We start from the raw sequence: 8,359 nt of genomic DNA, 5'->3' as shown, positions 1-8,359 counted from the left end.
TACATTTCAGATTGCATCTGAACTAAATGTTATTATTGCCTATCTTTGTATTTTTAGGCATCGCATTTAATTATCTAGTTTCATAGTCAACAAGAAGATTTCATTCATTATTTTTTATATATATCAGAATTCAAAGATATAATTCAGCACTACATTTGAATCCCGTTTCCTCGAATTTGTCAATAAACATATTTTTCTATTTAAAACAAATCTATTTGATCGCATCAGCATTTCAAATGTCGCATGCTAGCAATCGGAATATATGATTAAACATGTTCACTATAATAATTCATATTATATTTACATATATATATAGATAATATATTAATACGGATACATACACATATATTGTACATTCATTATTGTTTAAGAAATATTTGATTTTCTGATATTACGTTTGTAATAGAGAATTTACATGTAATGAGTAATCTTTTTATTGATTTATTTTTATATTTTTATCACATCTATTTATATAGATAACAAACTAAAAATTTTCTATTTCTTTTCAGAAACCTATTACTTTGTTAATTTATTCTAAGGTAATATGTTTTTATAAGTGTGTTTTACTAATTAATGTTTTTAATATATTTCTAAGTGTCTCACAAAATTTCTCCCAATTTTCCAAAAATAGTAATTGCTCGGAGTCAGATACGATCTGTAAGGAGAATGCTCCAATCTCTTCCATTTAATCTGTTCAAAGATATGTTCGATCTTCAGAGCCACATAAGAACAAGGACTATTGTTGAGCAGCATCATACGTTTAGACAGCAGACCATCTCGCTGGATTTGAGTGACTCTACGCAACTTTCATTATGTACGCAGTTTTCGTGCGTAGCTGTAATTCGATGATGAATTTCTGGATTGTCAATTTTCATCGCCATTTTAATCGTATAAACTAAGGATGATATTAGTTACTCATACACGAAATATAGTATTTAATAATTTATATTCTACACTTTCAAGATATAGTCCGCGATTCCGCAGTGGTCCGCTAGTTAATAATCAAAAATCTGTAATTAATTCGGTAAACTAAAACTTATTATTCATACTCGTTATAAAAAATATAATAAAAAATATCACGCAATTCCAATTTACTTTTTATTACAGTAGTATATCAGTGTTTCCAAATACAACGCATACGAGTCACAGGAAGGATAATTTTATTTTAATCATATAAGGTTGTTTTGATATATGCACTGGGTATAAATCCTTTAAAAAAGGAATTGATTAGTTCCCTTAAAGACTTTCTAGAAAATGGGAAAATTTATTAGAAAATTTATACGTAATGAATATTTTTTTGAAAAGTTATTTTTGCGCATTTATCTATTGATATTTATTTTGACATAAGAGAAGTTTTTGAATATCTTCCTCATACATTTCCGCAGCAATTTTAAATCCCCAGAATTGAAGAAAGCATAATTCTCTATATCATCTGTAACTTTTTATCACTTAATTTTGAAGATTTTCAACAAAATTGCGTGCTCAAATGCGAAGTAATTAAATTTATACTTCAAACGAAATATTAAGGAATGGTTAGAATATTTAACGACAACCCTTATCTACGATTTTGGCTACGAATTTATCAATTTTTCTGTAATAATGCAATGAAGATTGAAGTATACAAAGATCAAGTTAGTAAAAACATTCATATCGAAGAAGGTATTATTGGACAACAACCAACATTGTTCTAGAATAAAAGAAAGAAGTATTTTCCAATGGTATTAAAAGGAGGGAATGTATCACATAGCAAATTATTCGATCAACACACGATAAATTAGTTACTTAAATGTATTCAAAGAAAGACTATAAAATACATTTTTCCTAATGGTTATAAGTAACGTGAGGTTATTCAGTCATCGTGGAATAATTTCATATATAATAATAAAAATTCTGAGTCTGGAAATTTTTGATTCTCTTACAATCGCTTTCAAATATTTTAGTAAAGATTTTAATATTAAGTAATACTAAATAGAATCAGAAGAGTACATATTGCTTAGCATGTAATCTTGTCTTTCTTAGATGCAAACCAAATTCAAATTAGTGCAGGACCGACTTAGGGCATTACTCGCCTTGATGAGATAATTGTGAAAGCTTACAATGTTTTTAACGTTATCCATATTTACATACAACCAATGAAATTGGTTGGATCTATTAACTTTAAAATCTTATATAAATTTAAGAATAACTGATAAATGACAACGCATTTATCTGTACGATATATTTCAATAAATTTGTAAATCTAGTGGTAAGTTTCTTGCAATCGAAAAATATCAATCCACTTAGGAAATATTGCGAGACTCTTTATTCCATATCGATCGAATATTAGCATCATTATTGTTCCCATGCATGCATTTCAGGCCGTATATGAAACAAATGATATCAGCGGCTGTCTGTGAATTTTTAGACGACATATTCGATAACGTTATTCTCAATTGAGAATTCATTTTTATAATTCATGAGTTTTTATTGGCTTCAATATCAGTTTGCTTGACATTTGATAATTTAATTCGGTTAACTACTCTTAAGTGCCAAAAAGTAACTGGCGGATTCTTTGTTGGATAAGGTTATAGGCGTAGTGTGCACCGTTTAATCGGAATCTACGTCTTTTGTTTTTAACAACTGTCTATAAGATCATTAACTTGCTAATCTTATACACAAATTAGTTTCATAATCATTAAAATTATAATAAATACTTCACTTATGCAGTGTATTTGTATGGATTCTCTTTCCTCTTGTTTCTGTAGATGGAAATTCTAATGGTAAATTCTAACGGAATTCACCATAGTTGTAATTTCTAACGGTGTAAGTATATAAGAATCATTCAATTTAGATATAAGCTTATATAGATCGGCTGAAAACAGTTTGTTTCAGTCATATGGAAAGCCATAAACCTGATGAAATATAGTAAATAAGTTATCTTTTATTTTATTGTTATCTCAAAATTTGTTATCACTACTTCGAATGATTATGGTCATCTCTCTCAAATTTGTAATGACGGGATCGAATGATTCAAAGCTAAATATACCTTGCAACTCTATATCTGCTATAATTTTCTTTAAACTTAGTATCTAAAAGAATGCTATTTGTATTTCTTCGTTCTTTTTTTTTGTCTGATATTTAAGAATTATAGGTAACCATGTAATGTGCTTTAAAATTTGTAATTTACTTTACTTTATTAGTTTCATCGTTGGCAATTTGTTATTTAGGTCACATAAAGATGAAAAGAGATGCATGGGAACAGTAGCGATACTGGTATTCGTTCGGTATGGAAGAAAGGATCTCGTGGTATTCCCTGAGTAGATTGATATTCTTCGATTGCAGAAAACTTATCAGTACTTAAAAAATGGAAGCGTTCATTATTTTACATATTTTCTCTTCTCTTACATTTTATCATATAAGATCAATGCATTCGATAGCTAGTGCGAAACTGCACGAATAATAAAAAGAAACAAAATAATAAAAAGAAGATCTCATCGTTCATACTATTTACCTAAAGTATGGACGTATTTTCTTGAGCACAGGTTCTGCGCTCAATGAACGTAACACAATTTCAATTACTTATATATATATGCGTGCGTGTATTTTATAAAAAACGGATATAAATATATATAAATATGTCCGTATCAATACATATTTTGTATAGGAGTATTAACCCATTAAAAACGACATAAAAGTAATAAAAGAAGCAAAGGGAAAAAATGTTTACTAATCGATTCGTAATAAATCTATTGCAGTAAAGATAGAATCATTTTCTCCGCACTAATATACACACGAACGATTGGATGACTTCCAATCGATGCAACAATCGTAATAGCCAACGTGATAATAAACCATTCAATAAGTTAAAAATCTAGTCTTGAGTAATCTGCTTCAGCTATCGAATAGAACATTTTTCAAGTTCTTTAACAGTCGTCGATTCGTACAGATTGAAAAATAGCACAATAATTAATTGATCCATAGATGTAAAAAATGACGTTGATTATACCATTGAAAGTACTGTCTATTTTTTTTCTTTTTCTTCCAAAGACTGCAAGTTCATCCGAATTTCACACTATTGATGTTGATCCTAGATTTTATCCTAGATATTTGCAAATTCTATGGACCGAAATCTGTAATATTTTTATATGCTAAATCGATAAAAAATGAAAATATTTTTCATTTTTTTTTCTTCATTTGTATTACATTTATTTACATTTTCCGACAAGAAATATAAATGACAACAACGATGTTTAAGTAGAGACGGACACTTTCCCGTGAAGGAGTTGCGAGCACGAATTTGTACTTTACACAACTGCAAGAATCATCTTACTATTTAAAACAAACTATACGACCGTATTACATAGTCCTGATCTCTAATTTTAACGCGATTAATAAGTTCTCTATGGCAATAAGTACCTTCGATATATTTTCAGTATTATGGTTAGTTATATTCATTTATGAGGAAAATAGTATTATCACAAAAAACATTATTATCACAATCCACTAGGTAATATATTTCATTTGAAATTCAACATTGAAATGATAGTCTATTGTGGTACGGAAAATATTTTACAAGAATGGTATTCAGTAGATACGAATCACGTCAAGATCAATGATGTAGCAACTTAAAGAGCGGAAGGAGAAACTTAGGAGCGAAAGGAGCTTAGAGAGTGGAATCAGTAAAATTGTTCTAGATTTTCCTTACGAAAAAAGATATAATTTCGGGGTTTAATCATGAGAGTTGTTTTAGTTAAGATAAAATATTTACGTCTTTTTTTTTTACTGCACGAAATTTGTCTATTTCTTTCTTCCTTCTCTTTTTTTTCACAATTTTTAGGATTCATAATCCACAATTAAAAACAAGATTGGCAAAATAGACAGTATACTCGGTAGAATATTAAGAGAACTTTGTAAGACTCTGAATTTTACTTTCACTGTTGTCTCAGAAGTAAATAATATGGGAAATGGAATGTAGAAGGAAATACTTGGTCCGGAGGAATTGCAGAATTATATAGTAGATGTGCTGACATTTTTATTTCAGACTTTATTATAACCAAAAACATACTGAATGACGTTTCCTTTTTGAACTTACGCTTCCTCTTTTGAACTCCAAAAATATTCTCGTTATTCGAAAACCTGAAAATATAGTGATTCAATGGTCGTCTCACTTTTCAGTACGATAACTTGCAATCGAATTTTGCATTGTCCTTTTCTTCATGCCTTAAACGTATAAATTAATCAATTATTATTTTTATAGACATTTACGTGTTTTGTCTGCTTTGTTGTGTTTGAAATATTAATTGTTTCATCCATCTTCTTGGTCTTAATCAAAATAAAATGGAACCGATCGCAAAGTAGGATACTTACTGATCGATAATTTATTGGAGATTTGGGATATATTTTGTCAACAGGGACTTGTTGATTCGTTACAATGTTTCTTAATTTTAGATAGTCTTTCTAATAGGTTTTCTAATAGGTTTACTCAAAGTATTTCTTTGTTGCAGATATCTCTCATAAATCTTCGTTACGAATACCGTACTTTTCTATATTTCTTTTGATTTTTATATCTTGGGCCATCTATTTAGCTGCTTTGATAAGTTTTCTAACATCCGAAAACCACTCGTATCATTTCATTCATTAGACAGTTTCGTTGATACTTATCAACTTGCCTCCTCTCGTGATACAGCTTATTCTGATAAGTTTGCAAGAAATGTGGTACATACGTCATTCTATATATACAGAAGTAACTAGCGGTATTATATATATATATATATATATATATATATATATATATATATGTAAATGTATAAAAAAGTAATTATATGTAAACGAAGAAATATATTTACTTGTAGAATTCGCAAGATCCCGTTTCAGAGAGGTTGATGTTAAAAGATAAAGAATTACTCATTACCGAACCTGAAGGATTTAAAAACATACGATAAAGTATTATAAAACAAAAATTAAATAACATTCATTTAAACTGTCTACAAAGTAATTAAATGACAAAATTTGTGGAATGAATTCCTTATATATGAAGAAAGAAAACCAGATTCCATGAACACTAGTACCGAAATACTTAAGTTTTCAGATATTGAAATTGAATTTTATAGGATCTGAATGATGATTTACTGGAATTATGATACATACTTTTGACATTTTCTTAGATGAAATTTTCAAAATGTCCATCTCTTCTTGCAATATCGACTTTACTTTATGGTTCTATTGAATTTCGAATATGCTTTAAAATACACCTAGAAATTATTATGGATACGATAATCAATTTGCGGTTGATAGAGATATTTAGTACAACAAAAATTCAACAAATTTTGTTACATATTTAATCAGAGTGTAATTAAGATCTCAGATTTGATTCCAAGGAATAAAACCATAATGATTGGAAATCACTAATTATCATTCTTCAAAATGTAATAGATCAAGAATTAAACATTTTCGAACTCATTTTAATAGATCCAATTTTGTTTTTCTTTATATGCAAAGAATTCATATTACAAATTCTACCACATTATTTTGTTGAACCCTGTATACAATTTTATTATTAAAATCTGTTATTATATTACAGATTTGTAAAAATCGGAAACCATTTTCATCTATTACGATAAATCATAATTATATATGAATTTCATCTAATATTATAAATCATGTTTAAGTGGTGTATCTAATTGAATTACGTTTTCACTAAATTTTTATTTCAGATTTTTACGTTTCACAAATTTCTCAAGACAATAATCGCAATGAATGAACCCCTTATATAAAGCATACACGCACACACAGATTTAATTTTATATATATAATATATTAGTATATATTCTAAATATACTATATACAAAAAGTATATGACAATATATATTAATAATATATTGATTAATAATTATAAACATATTCTTAATCACTACAAAATTCTATTACGATATATTCACGATCAAGCTTGAAGAATAACTAGAATATAATGTTTATATAAATATTCATAAGAATTTTACTCGGAATTCAGTAACTCTTTCAAAATGCGATGATAAAAATGCTTCAATCTAAAGTTTCATTTAGTTGTTACTTTAGTATGTATGTTCAGTTACTTTTTAATACAATTGTTGCATCTGTATAATAACATATAGTCATTTAAGTGGATTTTTTACTACTTATACTTTGTTCATATACTTCTGTAGCAATTTCACATCCTGAGGACAGGACGAAGCACAATATTCTATATTATTCTTTTCTTCTGTTGTAACATTTGTTCGATTAATTTTGAAAGTTTTCAAAAAAGTTATGCGTTCGAATGCGATTGATTTAACATTAACACTCCAAATGATATATTAGAGAGTGGTTACGACATTTAATGACAACCCGTATCTACGATTTTTACAATATAACAATTTATCAATTTATCTATCATTTCAATATAAAGAAGACTGAAGAATGAACAAAAGAAGTAAAAAAGATGCACAAAAAACCAATATAGATATATTATGAAGTATCAAAGCGAAGGAATATCACATAGGAAATCATTCGATTAACGCAAGGAAGAATTATATTTCTACAGAACATACTTTAGCTAGTTAATGCATTTAAAGAGAAGTTATGACATATGCCTTTCATGATTGCTACTAAGGAAATAAAATTCGATTATCGTGGAATAATCCTATATTACTTGTCTTACATGGAAACGAAAATTATAAGACTGCTAGTTCGTGATTCGCTTATAATCTGCTTCAAACATATCAGTAAAGATTCCAATGTTACGTGATTCTCAATTGAATGAGTAAGTACTGAACCAACTGTTGCGTAAAATGTAATTTTGTCTGCCTTAATTCAGGCCTTAATTTGTCTGCCTTAATTGAACTGACAAGTTGATAATAAAAGTCTTGTTCGTCATGATAAGACAAATGAGGTAACCTATGATGACCTTGATATTAAGAGTCATTGAAATTGGTAAAAACAATTAACTTTGAAACCTTATATAAATTTAGAAATAACTGCTTAATGACAACACATTTATTTTGATATATTTCAACTAATTTGTGAAAGTACTGATAAGTAACCTTCAATCGAAAAAGACTAATTCATTCAGGAAATACAAGGAGTTTTTTTGTTCCAAACTGATAGAATGACAGCATCATTACTGTCCTACATACACATTTCAGAACGTATCTGAAACAAATGGTATCATTCGCTGTTCGTGTATTTTTAACAATACATTTATCGACATAATTCTCGTTTGACAATTCATTTTTGAATGTTATACGTTCTCAGATAGCTCGATGTTATACATGCGTGATCTTTTTGACTTTGTTCGTTATTTGATCATTCGATCCGGTTAACTAATCATGCCACATACGATTTTAACTGCGCGATGTCATTTTCA

This window comes from Vespula pensylvanica, chromosome 19, assembly GCF_014466175.1.
Source record: "Vespula pensylvanica isolate Volc-1 chromosome 19, ASM1446617v1, whole genome shotgun sequence".
In the NCBI taxonomy this organism is placed as follows: Eukaryota; Metazoa; Arthropoda; class Insecta; order Hymenoptera; family Vespidae; genus Vespula; species Vespula pensylvanica.
This window is presented reverse-complemented; position numbering follows the sequence as displayed.